The sequence below is a fragment of the Pinus tabuliformis genome, chromosome J (assembly GCF_031772625.1).
Source record: "Pinus tabuliformis cultivar Carrire ecotype Pingquan chromosome J, CPIR1, whole genome shotgun sequence".
NCBI classification, from domain to species: domain Eukaryota; kingdom Viridiplantae; phylum Streptophyta; class Pinopsida; order Pinales; family Pinaceae; genus Pinus; species Pinus tabuliformis.
Window position 1 is genome coordinate 1272708041 of NC_142295.1, and position 18972 is coordinate 1272727012.

Here is an 18972-nt window from a genome sequence, read left to right on the forward strand (position 1 = left end):
AGTCTCAACCAAGGCAATATTAGGGGATTCTAGAACTAGTTTTCTGCATCTACAGGGACTGTGCAATGTGGTTGTAAGGTTTCTTTCAGTTTAGAGCTTAATCCAACCTTCACAAACCATTAACCTTAATGTTAAAGTTATATAGAATTTTCCTACTTAACAGTCTTGTGAGTTGCACGTAACTAGTCTAACATGCATTATTCATCATATAAAACAATGGTTGAACCTTCGTGATGCAATTACAAAAGCAATATACAAAAGCGAACCATATTCAAGAAAAAAGCAAAAACTAAGCGAACATAAGAAAATACACAAATTTGTCTCAGATTCTTCTTTATTATCTCAAATATTCATATATACAATATTTTTAACCATGCACACACAGGTGTAGGGGCCTGCACACATAGCTGCAAGAGCCTCCCCCCTCACCCGAATACATAAAGATATCAAAACAAATTACAACATTACATACATCACTACTACTTTAGACTTGATAAGACATCCCTTTATATATCCTTTACCCTTACAATATCATGGTCTACAAACCATGGGCATAGCTCAAAATATTCTAAATAATCCCATCCCTTTACAACATAAGCCAATTTGACCCACCTTAACTCCAATTTGACCCTTATAACTATGCGCTAATCATGCTTCACTCCTCAAAATGTGGAGAATTTACATAACATAGACAAAACCTGGACCTAGGGGATCCATACCCAACAAATAATGATGGAGGAATATATAAAACATGCAATCATCTGGCAAACCTAACAAATTGAATTTGGGAACAATGTAGGTCTAGTAGATTAGTATGGAATAGCCATTAACTATCATACACAATTGTGGGTACTCTAAAAAAATAAAGAGCTACACAAATTATGTAAGATATCACAAGGTCAAAATAAAAAAATCGTATGAAAACTTCTTGCAAAATATAAAGTAGCCAAATTGAGTGGCATATCCATTAAAGAAAATGCAATATCAATGTAATGAATGATGACAACTAGAAACTCTACTTGATGTAGTATGGCTAGAGAAACTAAGATCTAGGAATTTTGCAAACGGTGAACCCCATGTAGCATCATACATGATTACTCATCAGGTTGCTTTTAGAACTCCATATTTTTGTGCACATTTTAAGAACCTATACCACATCTATCCTTTTCCTTCGCATTCACCAGGTAATGTCAATAGTAAAGGTAATTGTCTTACCAATATCACCAAGCTACCCTAACTATGTGTATAGCAAACAGCATGTGCTTCTGCGGGTTCATTACAGAAATGATAACAAGAGTTTTGAATGTTTTTGATATTTTGTTACATCAAAATTTGCCAATTATTATGATGTAAATGCAAAGTCTAGAAGATAGGAAATGAAAACTACAAAAGAATAAAAAAACATGAAGAAAACATCTAGTTGAAAAATACAGAAGAAGAAAAGGACATGAAAAAAATATACTCAGTAAAACAAATCATCCCAAAGGTATGTTCCTAGAGGCTTGTCAAAATAACCATAATACATGATGCGAAACAGTTGTGAATTCTCATAGAATGTCCCCTTCAACACACAAAAAATTGATAAAAAAACAGATATACTTTGATGATAAAAAGAAGAAGATGGAAAGCCTTCTTTAGGGAAAACCTATTCTTTGTTTGTGTACCCTAAAAGTTTCTCATCTGGAAAAACCTTAGACTTAATCTCATTTTTTGCTACTCAACTCTCCCATGCCATCTTCCTACATGGATCCTTTATTATTATTTGATAATTAACTCATCGAGGTGGATATTGGTTGACATCCACCTATTCCACTTGGACCCCCAACATTATCTCCTTCAGTTTGTTGGTTTCCTTAATTTTAGCATAGTTTACTATTTTTGGTATTTTTTCAGGTCCTGAACTTACAGAGCCATTTTGAGGCCCTAAACGACGTTTTTAGGGAAAACAGATAGACCAAAAATGTCCAAAACGGCTTGTCCCTTTGTTTTCAACCTTCTTTTCAGGATCTTCGAAATGAGGATTTATGTTAGGAAAATGGAGATCGTATGCCAAAGTTACGACCCCGGGAAGTTGTTGTACCAATTTACCTAAAAGGGGCCTACAATTTTGGTGCTTCATCCCCTAGGGTTAGCTTTTTGGATGTTTATGGTTTTCCATTGTTTCTTAATAATAAGTAGTCCTTTGAGCCTCATTGTAACATAGTTAAGAGGCATGTAGCCACCACATCTCTCCTAAGAGATAAGCTATCATCGCCTGGGTTATCTTATTTCAGTATAGTTTGTAAGCGTAGTTCAATATTGTTCTATTAATGAAATGAAGTGTTTTTCTCCCGCATCTCTATGTTTATGATTATATATGTAAATTGTTGCATTCTTGTTTAAGGTTGGAACAGTGGTATCAGAGCAGCTTGTTCTTTCTCTATTTTTCTTTGCATGTCCTCAACGAGGTCAGGTTATAAGGAGCTAGGGTTCGATCTACTAGAACCAATTCAGGATTAGCCTCACAAAACCTAACGACGTCCCATGGCGAAATAAAAGAAAGACGAGGGGATAGGAGATCCTTTCAAAATGTTTCTTAAGGAAGCCCTCAAGTGACAGAGGGATGCGATGATGGATAAGTTTACCCAGATCCTTCGACGGCTACCCACATGTAATGCATCTTCATCTAGCAGCCACTCTAGAGGTGCCAATCCTTTTAAGGTACAAGTTAACTTTGATATTACCATATTCGAAGATCTCATAGATAGACACATCATAGTTAAATGGTTAAATCTATTGGAATCATATTTTTTAGTTCATGACTTTTCCAATCAAGAAAATATTACGTTTGCACTTCTCAAAGCCAGCCCACACGTCAAGGACTGGTGGTAAACCTATCTTGAATAAAATGTTGTGAGTGAACCCTCGTTGTTTTTAGATCCACCCACCTGGAATTCTTTTCGAGATGCCATCAAGGAACAATACTACCCTGTCAAGAGCTATGAAGATAAATACATAAAGTGGACCACGCTACCGCAGGGAAGGGATGAATATGTGCCAAAGCTAACAAATACTTTCTATACCCTTCGCATGAATCTTGGTATCTGTTACATAAAAAAATGACCCCTAAATCAGCTCAGAGGAGAAAGACTTGATAGTTGAAGAAAAGACCAAGATCACAAGCCTTGTTTCCACACTAACCCTGGCTATACATTGACAACATGCTTTATAAAGATTCTCTGTAAGCCTAAAGGAGCGTTAGTGACCCTACTGACTCTACTTGTTGTTTCAGGGACAATGTTAGTGGATGCTAATGAGAATCTAGAGCTCAAAGGATCAAATTGACTCATAAATATCTTTATATTCCCTCCTAAATCTACTCAGAAAAGCAAGGAAACATCTAAAGTTCGACCTATTTGTGGTATTTCTAATCCTAATGAAAGAGGCAAATGGGAAAGAGCTCAGCACCATGGCAACATCATTTCTTTTACCTTAAGAGACTCATGGAGGAACTTGGCAACCCTAACTCAATTTCTACATAAGCAAAGCTAAGGCTATGATGATAGAGGTTAGATCATTTGAAAGGATAGCTTACCTGATTATAGAGCATAGTCTAAAATCTAAGCATAAGAAGTTGGTAAGAAGGGAGAGAGGGAGAATAGCTAGAGGGGTAAGGGAAGGCTGATGCAAGAGATGGTTATAATCACTCTTCTAAAATTAATATAGAACTGCAGTTGTAATGTCTACTCCATGGTGTTGGTACTATAATTCATTTAGTTGTTTGTTGTATTACTTTAAACATGAGTGGCTTAGTTATGTGCAACTAGATGTATTTTATATATTCATGTATTAGTTATTAATGCTATATGTTGTGATTATGCTTGTCTCTTCTATGTGCAGGACTTGATCTAGAGCTGACTCAATGGACTTCCACCTAGCTTCATTGTGCTCCCCAACAAATCTACACAAAGACTTGAGGTAATGAATTTGTTTTGGTTTGATAGTTAGTTATTGTATATGGGCATACCTGTAGCTTTGTGACAGTTGCAGATAATCTGACAGTCTACCAAGGGTCACAGGAAGACCCTTGAGGTTATCCCCATTCTCCATACGCCGTGCATTTTATCCTATAGAAGAATTGGTGACTTTTTTGGGACTCTACATTAGTTCCTATTTCACCCAGACAGTTCCTAGTTTCCTCCTCCTTCTAAAACCTCCCTATACTTATCCATTCCTTTTCTCGCCCATCAAGACTTTTCTACATTCTTCCCTCATATGTCTAGCCATGGATCTGATCCCAAAACCCTGTTTTGAACTCTTTTCCCACACTAACACAGGTTAGTAGAGAAAACAAAGCTTTATAAAGCTCTGTGTCTGCACAAAAAGTGCGTTAGTAGACTAGTAACTCTCTGTGACTTCTGCTATAGAGCATTAGTCATCCAAAGTTTGACATGCAATAGTGTTTCTAAACTCAAAGGGAAGGGAAACCTGCTCATGGACTAAAAAAGGATCTGCAATTGTACTTTGTTAGCAAGATCCATGTCCTAAACGAATTTTTTTTTTAGGAAATAGTTTTTTTTTCTTTCTTAAAAAGTTTTTATAAAAGAAAAATCAACATTTTTTTTAATTAATTCTTCTACTTAGCTAGTTAAAATCTGCTTTATTTTTGTTTTAAATAGTTGTTAGAAACCATTGGAAATATTTATGTTGGTTATGCATGTGTTATAATGACTAGGATGCATGGAACAAATATGAATGTATGAAAGGCTCTCACTTGTAGAATACAACTTATTCCATCAAATTGAATATTTTCAAGCATTGTCTTTTGCACGATTTTGAGTCAGAGTCCCACAAAATATCATATTTCAAGACCCCTACCGAATTCACTAAAAAATTACACATAAAACCTATCAAAAATCAATTAGTAAATCTTTATAGAGCAAAACAAACATTAGTTCAGGCTAGGATCTTCGGATAGGCAGTGTGAGTAAACTGCCTAAGATCAGAAACCAAAACTAGTTTCATTAAAAGAGAGAACATTCCTTCTGCACTTATACTACTGAGACTACTCCGGTCAAAGAAGAGCTAAATATGATACAACATCAGACTGTAAGTGAAGGTAGCCTACCTTCACTTACAACTCCTTTTGGTATTCTGTGTATTGGGGATCCTTTTAGGTATTTCGGAGCTAAGTCAGGGACTCAGGTATCCTGCCCACATAGTGTATTGTCTACAACTGTGTCCCACCTAGTAGTGTCTATGATCTGAGGTATCCTTAGTGGCCATAATTTTAGGGACTTAGACAAGATGACTGGAGTGGGTTGACCTGGTACCTAACACAGATGACCTACTCTGTCTTAAGTTTTTGGGAGGGTGCTTGTCTTCACGAGAGTACTTGGCCCCTCAATCTGAGGTTCAAGTGAAGCTCTAGAGTAACCTGCGTACCTACACCTGCATAAGTTCAAGGTATGTTATGATGATGTTGCATGGAAAATCTTTCCTTGTATCATAGATGGTAGAGTAGTTGTATGGTATCACATTCTTCCTAGAAATTCAATTGGAAATTGGTAGGGGCTTAAAAAATTGTTCATTAATAAGTTTTCTCATGACAAGACCCCAACCATGTTATTAAGGGAGTTAAGGAATCTAAATATGGAGAAGAAAGAAAAGTTTAAAGATTTGAATAACAGGTTCAATCAGATATTGAAATTTTTTCCCAAGGAATTCCTTCCTAGTCCAAATATAGGAAATCATTTATGTATAGTAGGTGTTAATATTACTAGCGTATGACATAGCCCTAGTACTTAAAAATTTGTAGTTTGTATTTTGATGGTTCTAAGACACGGGAGGGCTCTCAAGTTGGTTCTGTTTTAATAGACTTGTAGCAGAGAAAAGACCTACTTTATTGCCACTTGGAATTTGAGTGCACTAATAACACTATAGAATATGAAGCATTCGTCTTGGGCTTACAAAAAGAGATTGACTTAAAAATTAGTGTAATTAAGGCAATAGGTGAATGTGAGATCATCGTACATCACATACAAATATTGTAGATTGTGTGTCACTCAATTTAGGTATCGCATTTGGTTTCTCAACTATGATCTTTCAATATTGTATGTTATCCTATAATATGTAACACAACTACATATGCATTAGAAAATATATTTTTTAAGTTTGTCACCACTTAGGGATATTTTTTCTGTTTAAATTCTTTATAAGACATTCGTTCCTAGGAATATCACTAATTTTTGCATTTTGAATGATGATGAAGAGGAGTATGACAAACCATTGTAATAACATCTGCAAAAACATTTTCTTTGCTTTTTTGTAGATGATTTCAAAGTCATAACCCAACATATTTATGACCCATTTTTTCTGTTCTTCTAATGGTAATATTTATTCTAAAAAGTATTTAAGACTATCATGATCCACTTTTACCTTGAAGTGTCTTCCCATTAGGAAAGGTCGCCATTTTTTAAGTGCATGTGGTATTGCCAACATTTCCTTCTCATAAATAGATTGTCTAAGATGTAGCCATAAAAATACCCAATCGTCTACAACAAAAATTGTTTCACTACGACGTTGATCTACCTGTTGTTTCATTCAATTCTAAACTAAAGTGGCATTATCCTTTAAAAGTTGGAGAACATTTTCTTGATGCTCGATGTGATCTTTCACTTCTTGAATTTTTTTCTTCTCAATATGTCCTTCTATCTTGAGAGTTTGAGGAGTGGTAATTTCTTCCAATGCATTACAAGATATGGTCAGATTCATTTCTTGATGCTCGTTGTGATCTTTCACTTGTTGAAATTTTTTCTTGCTGATATGTCCTTCTATCTTGATAGTTTGAGGAGTGGTAATTCTAGTGAATACATTACAAGATATGGTCAGATTCATTTCTTCTTTCTCAATTTGATCTTTCACTTCTTCAACCTTTTTCTTCTTGATATGTCCTTATATCTTAAGAGTTTGAGGAGTGGTAATTCTTGCCAATGATTTACAAGATATGGTTGGATTCATTTCTTCTTTCTCTGGGGTTAGTTCCTGGTGTATATCCTCTTCTTTTGATGTTTATTGATCCTTTTCTTCCTCCTCTTCAAAATCAATTTAAAATAATTTCTTCTCAGCGCACATATGACCTTTAATGTATTTGTTATCACAATTGTAACAATGTCCTTTTGCTATTTTTTCTTCCAATTGTTTTGGTGTCAACCTTGTAGGTTGTGGAAGGCTAGGAGAAACAACACTTTCATCTTTATAGTTGTCAGAGTAGAATTCCTTGTTGCCATAATTTTTCTTTCCACTTTTCTTGCCAACTTGTATTCCTTCTCAAATGAATTAGGTTCACAGAGATGAAGCTCATGTTGAATGTTATCCTTTAAAGTCCCTATGGAGACACCAATCCTTTGCCTCTCTAGAATATCATTTTCCCTTATATTCAATTTTTGAAAGTCTTCAATGTTCTCTACCATTGAAGACTTTTGTTCAAGATTTATTATCTGGCTAAATAAGATGTTACACTCTGTATCCTCATAATGTGTTATCATTTCTTCTGTGATAATTGACCAAGTGACAAGTGCTTTACAAGAACAAATCCATTTATACAATAAAAATTGGTTTGGTTCTAAATATAAAGATGCAATATGTACCTTTTGTAATAGTCAAACCTCATGTAGATCAAAAAATTTCTCCATCTATAGTATCCAATTTATTGGATCCTTGACATCAAACTTCCTCATATCACCTTTTCTTGATTTTAGGAGCTCAATCTTGAAACGCCTGTCACTCTGTAATTTCAAATATTCCATTTATAAAATCATGACCTGTTGTTACACAGTAATTTGTCACCATCCCTGTTACTCCTCTTGTCGTACCTTGGAGGACTCATTCCGAGAGTTATAAGAAGTGACAAAGGCTAAAAACACTTGCATTATGTTCCCCTGAGTATGTACTCCATGTTCCCTGAAGACACCTTCTGCAGATCATCCCTCAAAAGTGCTATTTTTCCATTGGCGCAAGTCCACAGTATCCTACCCGCGCCAATGGTGGAGATCCTCAAAAGAGGGCGCGACCATTGGCGCTCTGTCTTAGAGCAACAGTCGCGCCAACTAAATTTAGTCGTGCTTTTTTCCTTAATGCACGTCCGACTGTTGTTTCCTTCATTACATGGAGCTTTTCTGAGGATAAAAAATCAGGCTTTTGTCGAGCTTTATCCATCTTTATGGCTTTTGCTAAATCCACGAAAGGTGTCCCGGTTCATCGCATCCTCCTTCCTTCTTCATCTATATAAGCTTGTCATTATGCATTGGACAAGCTAGAGCAAGAGTGCGAGAGTGTTGGTGTTAGTGTTATGCTAGTGATTTGGTAATTGAGTTATAGTAGTGATGATTATTGGTCATGGAGAGAATGCTAATGAGTGCTAGAGAGGTTATGCTGCCGGAGAGGAGATGCATGTCAAGACACATATAGTTACTCACCCAGCCAGGAGAAGGGTCGACGTCAGAACAATGGTTGTAACTTTTCCTGTTTATTAATTGATGAGCGACTGCTATTATAGTTCCAATCTCATTATCTGTCATGGTGATATGTTGATTTATTTCCTTTCTGACTGAAATATAGTTGTGCCTTGGTAGTTTTTATGTTGGTATCCGTCTCTTCCTTTGCATGTGCAGGTATTCGTTATGATCTGTTGGAGCAAGGGATCGAGGATATCAACTCTGCTTCAATCATAGCGTTGGACTCCAGGTTAGTCTTCTTGATTCACCTTTGATGCATAACTAGGAACTTGCGTAGCAGCGTGGTTTGTTTGTGGCTAGTTCTGTGATAGGCTAGTGGGATCGCCTCTGTCCGCAGAGGGGATTTACCTTACCAACAAATTGGCGACTCCGCTGGGGAGTAACTCTTTGATTTCTGTCTTGCATGTTAATTTTCTTCTGCTTGCTTGAGTGCATGAGCTTCCTGAGTCAGTTTTGAGTTGATTCTTTACTGTTTGACCCATCTGATCACTGTCAACCCGACCTGAGGTCGTATCATTTATCTTTTTAGTTGGCAAGCTTAATTGGCGCAGTTATTTCTCTGACAGTCGCGCCAGTTGGCGCACGTTGCTCAAAAGCAACTCGCGCCAATTCTGTGGTAGCGCAAGTTGCAGGCTGACAGTCGCGCCAGCTCTGTAAATTTTGCCTGTGTGTGGGTGGAAAGCTCATTCAGTCTCTTTATATATCTCTTTCAGCCTCTGGAACTGTGTTGAACCTCTGCTTGACTGGTTTTAGCCTGTATCCCTTAGCTGTTTGCTTATTTCCAGTGACTTTGCATGTCTAGCCTTCTGTGGGAAGTTTCGATCTCTTGATCATCCAGTCAGCTTGTTGATCGTTCTACACCTATCCAGTGCCTTGTTAAAGCTTGATCTTCTATACTCTGAATACTTCACTTCTAGCCTCTTTGAAGTTCACTAGTTTTTGTGTTTTTCCTTGCTTGCATGGTTCATTTTGTGTTTTAGAATTGGTTCTATTTCATTGACTGAACTTGGATTGTGCATATCTCTTAGAATTTGTTTACATGCATCATGCCATCTTAAAGGAAAGAAAAACAAAAAATCTCTTGCATTATAGTAGTTAGCGTTTATTGTTATTTGTTGCTATTGAAAAGAAAAAAGACAAAATTTCGTTTCTTGTTATTAGCTGCATTAGGATCTTTGTTGAAGTGATCATTTCGTTTGTGAAAAAGATCTCAACCCTCCTGTAGATAGAATTCATCGAATCAAATGATTTAATTTCGGCATATAGTTTGCATATAAGAAGTTTTCGAGATATCACATACGGTAGGACCAAAAAACTGAAACATAATCAAAGATAAACTTTAAAATGAACTCAATGAACATAACAACGCATTGGAACATAACGCAAACACTCTAGAGGTCTAGGTTAGAGACGTGTTCCGGCGTCGTTAAACCTGAAAGTTTATCGTCGAGTGGTTGGGTGATTCCTCCACGGTGAAACGGTAGCTGCCAATACGGACTGTGCTCCCACGTACCGTCGAGTATATATTGGGAGACCCCTATAGGAATAAAGCCTTTATCCATAGGAAGTCGTGTCAGCCGCCCTACGATTCGCAATGCAGTGAACACAGCATTCACGAAGATCGACCACCCGTACCCTAAAAAGTATTCTGTGGTTTTGCGAAAAGTTTGGCACACCCTCTACCTAGAATTCCAGAGCAGTCACTTTTGATCCTTTTCGGACTCCCTAAACGAAAAGGTGCCTATGAGCGTCTTGTCACTTCGTGCTCATTAAACATTCAAAGGAGACTAGAGTCATCTTTTACCCTTTTCTCGACTCTTAAAAAATGAAAAGGTTAAGTTCAGTGTCTTAAAATTTATTGGCCACGATAACATTACCCAATTAGATTTTGCGTGTGTTAGCTTGAGTAGGGTTAATTCTCGTTCAATGGCAGTCTTTCCGGTGCCCACCGGCCAAGGTGTTCCTCCTGATGGGTACCCTCGCCCATTTCCTTCTGTTGGAAATGTTGGTGTTCAGTATATCGCAACATTGTCTTTGCCTGGGTTGACCATTGGTTTACCTGTATGGTTGTTTTCAAACTCGGTGGTCTCAAGTGTGATGAATCCTGTCCCACCACCACCTCCTCCACCCGAACAACACCATGTTGATTCTAAGGTGGACCCCTTCCCTTCTTCGCCTATTGTTGCATCCTCATCTTCTACTTCGCCTGGTGAAACCTTGGATTTCACTAACCAGGTGGCTAAGAAGAAGAAGAAGAAGACCAAAAAGAAGAAGTCTCCTAAGGGAAAGGTCGTATCTACCACGAAGCTATCAGAAGTGGAACCACCTTCTGCTCCTCCGCGGAAGCTCCGGTCTCCTTGTCGATTATGCAAAGGGGACCATTTTCTTTCTGATTGTCCTGGCATTCCCAGGATCCTAGATATATGGTCCCGTTACCCGACTCGCCCCTTGCTGTCGCAAATTGACGATACCTTACTAGTTGGTAACAGAAAAGGGAAGGTTCGTTTCCCTTGTCGACTTTGTGAAGGTAATCATCTCCTTCGCCTCTGTCCACTGATGGATGAAGCTTCCCGTCTTTTGGCAAGTCTGTCGGATTCCTTACCCCAACTACCCGCTGGATATCAGCGTCTTGTTACACCTGCAGAGCGTCTCTCCACTAACCAAGTGATCAAACATGATTCCTCTTTGGTGCAACTTTCTCTTCCTGAACCTACCTGTGCTCCGCCTGCTCCAGACCAGTCCCTGGTCGGAACAAGTGATTTATATTCATCATCTACGCACTACTTGATCATCAAAGATGAACCCCCTAAGTCCAAACCAACCGAAAGTCCACAGTTCCAGCTTACAAGTAACCCGGTCTTTCAAAAGGTCCAGCTTACAAGTGACCCAGTTTTGCCTACAGAAGTTCCATCTTTAGCTACTCTTACATCTGAATCCAAACCAGACAACAGTCAAAAGGTCCGGCTTACAAGTGACCCGGTTTTGCTTTCAGAACTTCCACCCCTAGATGATCCTACATCTGAATCCAAACCAGACAACAGTCAAACGGTCTGGATTACAAGTGACCCGGTTTCGCCTTCAGAAGTTACCTCCTCAGATGATGTTATCACTGCCAAGAATGACGAACCCACCGTCCAAATTCTATTCATTGACATAGACGTTAATGATCAAGTGAGCATCCCTCTCATTTCTTCACAACAGGAAGAAAGTCCATTAGAGGCATATCCGGCTGTCTATCCAGTCCCACCTCCGAGCAACCTAGTTATTTCCTTTAATTGGGATCAACTAGTCAATCCTCGGTTACCAGCCTCCATACCATTTCGAATTATAGTTCAAGTCTATCGCATGGTTATGGCTGGTACAATTATTGATGAAGGATCTCCTGTTAGTATCCTTTCTTCAACAGCTTGGGAAGCGCTTGGTTCCCCACTGCTTCTGCCTGAGATGAGAAGCCTTGTAGGTTTCCATCGAGAAATCACTCGACCTTTAGGAATTCTTCCCAATGTACCTATCACGTTAGAAGGGAAGACTATCCAAATGGGTCTCATGGTAGTCCAAGGTCCGTTAGATTACAATTTACTCCTTGGACGAGACTATATTTATCGCATACGTGCTATTGTGTCCTCACTCTTCAGAGTGATGTGTTTTCCGCATGAAGGAAGAACGATCAAAGTCGTAGACCAACTTTCATTCCCCGGTTCACACTTCACATATAGCCATTTGCCATTCCTAAATGGTCTTATTTCCACAGGAAATGCCCCAGCACCCACCCCGTCATTCTGATGACGGCAGCTCACCCGGGCGCGTGACTGAAGCCCGGGGGCATCCTCCAATCGAGTCTTTCCAAGTAAACCTTCATTCCATCCACTTCGTGAATGCCATGAAGCTTGGGGGGCATGTACCTCGATTGGTATAATCATGCTGGGGGCATGCAACAAAATTTTTTTTAACAAGCAAAGTTCTCCATGGTTCAAGCTTGTGTAAAAATGAACCCATTTACATCCCGTGATTGCCTTTTATCCGCTAAAATTCTGCTAGATGAGCCCTGGTTGTTTCATTCCATGTCTACCATCTTTTTTGCCGATCATATGCTTTCACTTGGTTGTTTCTCCTTTCCTGAGGAACTGCAGCGATGAGTGGTCTTGTTAGCCAGCCTCTTAACCTTTACGTGTTTCAAGTAAAGTTCCACCATTACCGGAACCAGTTGCTATCCCTTATACCACTCGTTCCTTCAGGACGAGTCGCCTTTACGCTCTTTTCTGACTCGTAAAATATGAAAAGATTTCCGAGTATTTTTCCCTTTTTAACTCGTTAAAGAAAATAAAAATGGAGGTCCGCTTTCAGCTCTTTTCTGACCATTTAAAGAGGAAAAGATTGCCGAGTCGCTCCTCTTGACTCGTTAAATGGTGATAAGGGGCGGTCGTTTTAAGTTCTTTTTGTCGACCGTTAAAACATAAAAAAATTACCGGGTTTTTGTCGTTTCAAACTCGTTAGTGGTTACGAAACGACGTGGTTTTGACCGCTTTTTTACTTTTTCAGGTCGAAGTCACTAATCATGAAAAGTACTCCTCGATCGTAATGATCGGGCGGTTCTTTCGGGTATTATTTTATACTTTTTCGGGCCCGAGAGACACAACTTTACGAAAAAGGACATCCCTGGAGTTTCCTTTTCTGTTGTCTTTTCAAACTCTCTAAACAAGAAAAGACGCCGAGTTCTTCCTTTGTCAGACTCGTTAAAACCTAATGACATCGGATTTTGTCACAACACAAGCATGTGCTATCCCCATCAAGCTTGTTAAAAATAACTGGGGTACTCGCCAGAAATGGTGGGGGAAAATAAAATTTTTTGAACCATAATTGTTACCGTAACGGCAGTATGTCGCTCTTGAACATGGCACTTTTTGCTTTCGTGTCCAGGGTGGGGATATTTCATCTCATATCTTTCACTTGCTTCCATGGATTTGGGTACCCTATTTGACCTCTCATTCACTCATTGCCTCGTCATAATGACCTTTGATACATTGATGTCAAATACTGCCAATTCCGTTAATGTGCCGCCGATATGTTCAAGAGAAGTTGACCTCTGCAAATAAACAACCTCCCTCTGATAGTTCGCACAATCTTGATTCACGACATTATCTCTCTGTCTCGTGTCGATGATGTGGGAAACATTATGGCCCACCTTCGATCAAGGTCACTCCCTGTCGACTTCAGCTCATTATCCAGGAAGTTGACCTAGAGACTCCCTTCCGGTGCCTTGGAGCCTGCATGCCTCAATGGCAGGTTCTTCGTGTTCGACGTGAGGTTTTCATCATTGGCCTCTGATCGAATGATTCTACGGGTGTTCGACTTCAGCTCATTGATTCACACGCCGTAGATTGTACCTATAGTACCTTGAGGGCCATTGTCGTTATTGGTGGTACCTCTCGCGTCTGTTAATAGTTTCCATTATTGACTGGTAATCAGGCGATGTTCATGCATGTTCGACTTCAGCTCATATATTCACATGCTTGGACTTGTACTCTTGTTCGGGTCGAGATGGAGCGCAAGACCCTGGATTGTGTCTGTTGTAATCCAGGCGTGATTCTTGGTACTTGACTCATTCACTGGATGGCTACGACCATACCTGAGTCAAATCATTGATCCTAACCAGATGGCTGCGTCCATACTATGGATCTAGATTATTTATGTACTCTCTTATGGATGGCTGCGACCATACCACGTACATCTTGTAATTGAACTATCAGTCATGTCTCTTAATATAGCTCCTCGGTGGCAGTAACTATATGTGCTCTTGTGTGCTCCTATGTGTGTTCTTGTAAAGCATTTCACCCCTCTCCACCTCTCGGACTTCATGCTTTAGGGGGCATCTGTTACACAGTAATTTGTCACCATCCCTGTTACTCCTCTTGTCGTACCTTGGAGGACTCATTCCGAGAGTTATAAGAAGTGAAAAAGGCTAAAAACACTTGCATTATGTTCCCCTGAGTATGTACTCCATGTTCCCTGAAGACACCTTCTGCAGATCATCCCTCAAAAGTGCTATTTTTCCATTGGCGCAAGTCCACAGTATCCTACCCGCGCCAATGGTGGAGATCCTCAAAAGAGGGCGCGACCATTGGCGCTCTGTCTTAGAGCAACAGTCGCGCCAACTAAATTTAGTTGTGCTTTTTGCCTTAATGCACGTCCGACTGTTGTTTCCTTCATTACATGGAGCTTTTCTGAGGATAAAAAATCAGGCTTTTGTCGAGCTTTATCCATCTTTATGGCTTTTGCTAAATCCGCGAAAGGTGTCCCGGTTCATCGCATCCTCCTCCCTTCTTCATCTATATAAGCTTGTCATTATGCATTGGACAAGCTAGAGCAAGAGTGCGAGAGTGTTGGTGTTAGTGTTATGCTAGTGATTTGGTAATTGAGTTATAGTAGTGATGATTATTGGTCATGGAGAGAATGCTAATGAGTGCTAGAGAGGTTATGCTGCCGGAGAGGAGATGCATGTCAAGACACATATAGTTACTCACCCAGCCAGGAGAAGGGTCGACGTCAGAACAATGGTTGTAACTTTTCCTGTTTATTAATTGATGAGCGACTGCTATTATAGTTCCAATCTCATTATCTGTCATGGTGATATGTTGATTTATTTCCTTTCTGACTGAAATATAGTTGTGCCTTGGTAGTTTTTATGTTGGTATCCGTCTCTTCCTTTGCATGTGCAGGTATTCGTTATGATCTGTTGGAGCAAGGGATCGAGGATATCAACTCTGCTTCAATCATAGCGTTGGACTCCAGGTTAGTCTTCTTGATTCACCTTTGATGCATAACTAGGAACTTGCGTAGCAGCGTGGTTTGTTTGTGGCTAGTTCTGTGATAGGCTAGTGGGATCGCCTCTGTCCGCAGAGGGGATTTACCTTACCAACACCTGTAGTATCCCTTTGTGTCCTGTTTCCAATACCACAAGATTGATGGAAATTGAATTCTCCGAGGAAGAGTTATGCACAATCTCCCAAGATGACCTAATTATATACCTTTTCAGAAGAGTGAACTTGTATGGAGTGTCACGTGTCACTATTCTGAACTTCGTATATGAAAAATATATAATGAAAACTATAGTAGATTCTCTTTCTGTCAATTCTTACAAAATTTAAATATGATACCCAGAGACACAGTTATGATGATTTTCCCTCGGTCACTTGTTTGGGATGTAATTCGGGAGCCTGTAGAAAATCTAAATGTCTTGGACTGTATCTCTGAAAATATAGCAAATCAAGATCTGACATTTGTATCTGTGATTTCCCATGAGTTCTTATAAAATGGGTTTTAATTTCAGAGTCTGAACCTTCGTAGAAAAAAAATTATAATGTTAGGTTCACGACGACCTGTTTGAGATGAAATTATGGAGTTTGCAAAAAAACCCTAACTTCCACAAATAATATCTCTGAAAAGATAGTGAGACAAGATCTGAAATTCGCACCCGAGGTTCAGATCGGTTTCCTCTCAAATAGGTTCTTGTTTTAGCTTCTGAAACTTCATAGCGAAAAATTTATAGAGAAACTTCCACGATGACCTGTTTTAGATGAAATTTTGGAGCTTGTAAAAACCCTAACTTCCTCAGATCATATCTCTGAAAATATAGCGAGACAAGATCTGAGATTCGGACCAGTGATTCAGCGAAATGTTTTTGAAAATGGTTTGTTTTTTAGCATCTGAAACGTCGCAGAAAAAACTTTATAGTGAAAATTCCACGATGACCTGTTTTGAGCAGCGAAACCCTAGAATCGAAAGCTCTCATAACAAATTTTATGAAACTAGCTTACAAAAAGATAGAAAAGGTGGATCAATGCCTTAGAATTTAGCATCTTCGATGGGGAACCTCCTTTACATTAAAGAAATGAAAAATTATTGGATGATACAAATGCAAGGCCTCCTTTCTATATATAGGAATCTAAGGGGCCATAATACAATCAGAGATGACATAACAATAATAATGAAAGGGCACAATAATAAAAATAGTGGGTTTCTATGGGGAAAAATAATAAGAATATTGGGACTACATGGGCACAACAATATAATAATGGAGTTGTACTAATAAAAATAAGGGGTTACACTAGTAGTATAGGGACCTAACAACCTCCTTGTGTCGTGTCGCATCCACCTGTTCTTTCAGTGCTTTGGCCTATTGCATCCACGCGAGGCTCTGAGTGAGGGCCACAGTCTACATAGTTTCTTTGATGTTGTCATACTATTGTTGGAGTTCTCACGCCTCTGTCTCTAAGTGCTAGATGTTGGGGTCCTCCTACAGATTCGTGAGGACCTCAAATGACTCTTCCAACATGCTGGTGCAGTCTCGCACTAGACTGTCGATCTCATCTAGTCCCACTGTAATAGTGCTAACGAGATGTTCTCTGAATTCCAAAGGGTTGGATAACTATGTCTTTAACTTCTACTCAGTGATCTGAAGGTTAAGCTCTAGTTGAACCTTTTTCATTTCCTCCCGCGCCTCGCGCACCCCTACTACTAACCTATGGATATCTGCCTCTGCTAGTGTGTCAGTTGGAATGGCCAGCTTAGGGATGCTTTGGCACTCTTCATCTAGTACCTATACCAGTTGTCGATTCTGCGACACCACTTCATCACACTGCAAACTCCACTATTCCATGTTGATTTTCTACTCGCTGAGGACTCGTATTGCGCGACTCTCCCTAGCCCCTAGTTCTGGAGTTATCCCATCGTGCAGAACATATAAGTTCTCCTATAGGAGTGCAACCATGTTGATGTTGAAACCCTTCAACGTGCTAACCATAGGCCTATTGGCCTCATTTGTTGTCACGAGTGCTGCTTCTAGCAACAGTATAGTATTCGTCACCCGAGTGTGCAACATTTGTTCTACTATCGTCGTCATGACTATGAGGTTGGTGGAAAGGGTACTAGCCTATGAAGTCTGCACCTATAACTCCTGCAGCTACGCTCTGATGGCCCCCAACACAATTTTTTTCTCCTGCAAAATTTTTTGGAGGGCCTCAGAGGGGACATCGCGCACTGTCTCACTGATGTCGTGTAGGTCACCCTCGGTTAGGGTGATTGGGTCAACAGACAACTTTGATGCCTTGACCTTCTTTCACGGCCCTGTCCACTCGATCGGGTGCTGGTGCTTCAACTGTTTTGACGCAGTTTTTAGGTCTGCACCTCCCTCTTCTTCCTCTTCTTCTTGCCAATACGAAGGTGACATTTGGCCCTCGTGCACCTTCGTGGTTACCTACTATGCTACTATGGATGCAACCTTTTCTTGTTCAGTTGCTATTTGTGCAGCATCTCGTACCACCCATGCTTCTACTACCACTGCCTCCTTCCTTCTCTTTTCTGCCAACATGGCCATGCGTATTTTGGCCTCTTCTTTCTTCCTCTGCGCCACCGACTTCTCTATTTCCATGATTTCTACAGCACGACACTCTGATGGCCATGTATCTAATATGTTAAAGATGACATCATCCATGGCTACAAAGGGTATCTTTCTCCATTTCTTGGTCGGGTTCTTGTGTGCTCTAATGTATATGTTGTGACTGTCCGCTTTAAATTCCACAAAAATTTTGAGGCTGTTGTAGGCAATGGGTAACAACCGTGGCTTGTGGTTGATCTCCATTTCGAGGTTCATCTCCATGAATGCCCAAAATATCGTACTACGAGTGTGAAGCGTACTTCACGGCCTCCGGCAAATCCCTATCAATTGTGGGGAATTGACTATCTTTTGACAATACCCCTACCATGAGCACTATGGACAACAGAAGCCATGCATAGTGGAACACTTTTCCCTGTTCCTGAGCTTCGCAAGAATTCTCCAATAATTCCTTGCAAAGTAACTCAGGCAAATTAAATTGGACCCCCTCTGTGCACTGTTCCGGCATGGGTACCTCCTCCTCACGGCACTTGCGCATAAATTTACCGGCGAGTATTTGTGTCACCACTCTCACTACTTTATCGTTGATGTTGGATATGTCATAGCCCCTTTTCTTCTTTGCCAGCTTGTAGTTCTTGTTCATTGCCTCCATGATGGCCAAGTCACTACTCTTCCCCTCCGAGATGTCTGCGGGCTCCTCTCCTTTGCATGGAAGCTAGGTAATGCGGTGAATCAAGTCTACCGTGACGTGGATGTGCTCCTCTAGCCACAAACACTCATCATCCACCAGGAAGAGTAGTTGTCTGATGACGAAATGATCCGGATTTAAACATGAATGCAACAAATTACAGAGATAACCATAAACACAAAGATGCAGTGGAAATAATACTTCATTTCATTAATGGAAAATACTGAAATATGCTTACAACCAGAAATGGAAATAAACCAGCTATGGTGATGGTAGCTTATCTTTGAGAAGAGATGTGGCAGCTACATGCCTCTGAACTGTGTTACAATGAGGCTTGAAGGCCTATTTATTGTTTAGAAACAATGGAAAACCATTCACATCCCAAAACCCAACCGTGG

General features: G+C 39.8%; 1 pseudogene; it reads right to left on the minus strand.

Annotated features, from left to right (window-relative positions):
* LOC149231887 (1-phosphatidylinositol-3-phosphate 5-kinase FAB1A-like) overlaps positions 1–17985 on the minus strand; it is a 47019-nt pseudogene extending 29034 nt beyond the window's left edge.
* Positions 17986–18972: the final 987 nt, after the last annotated feature.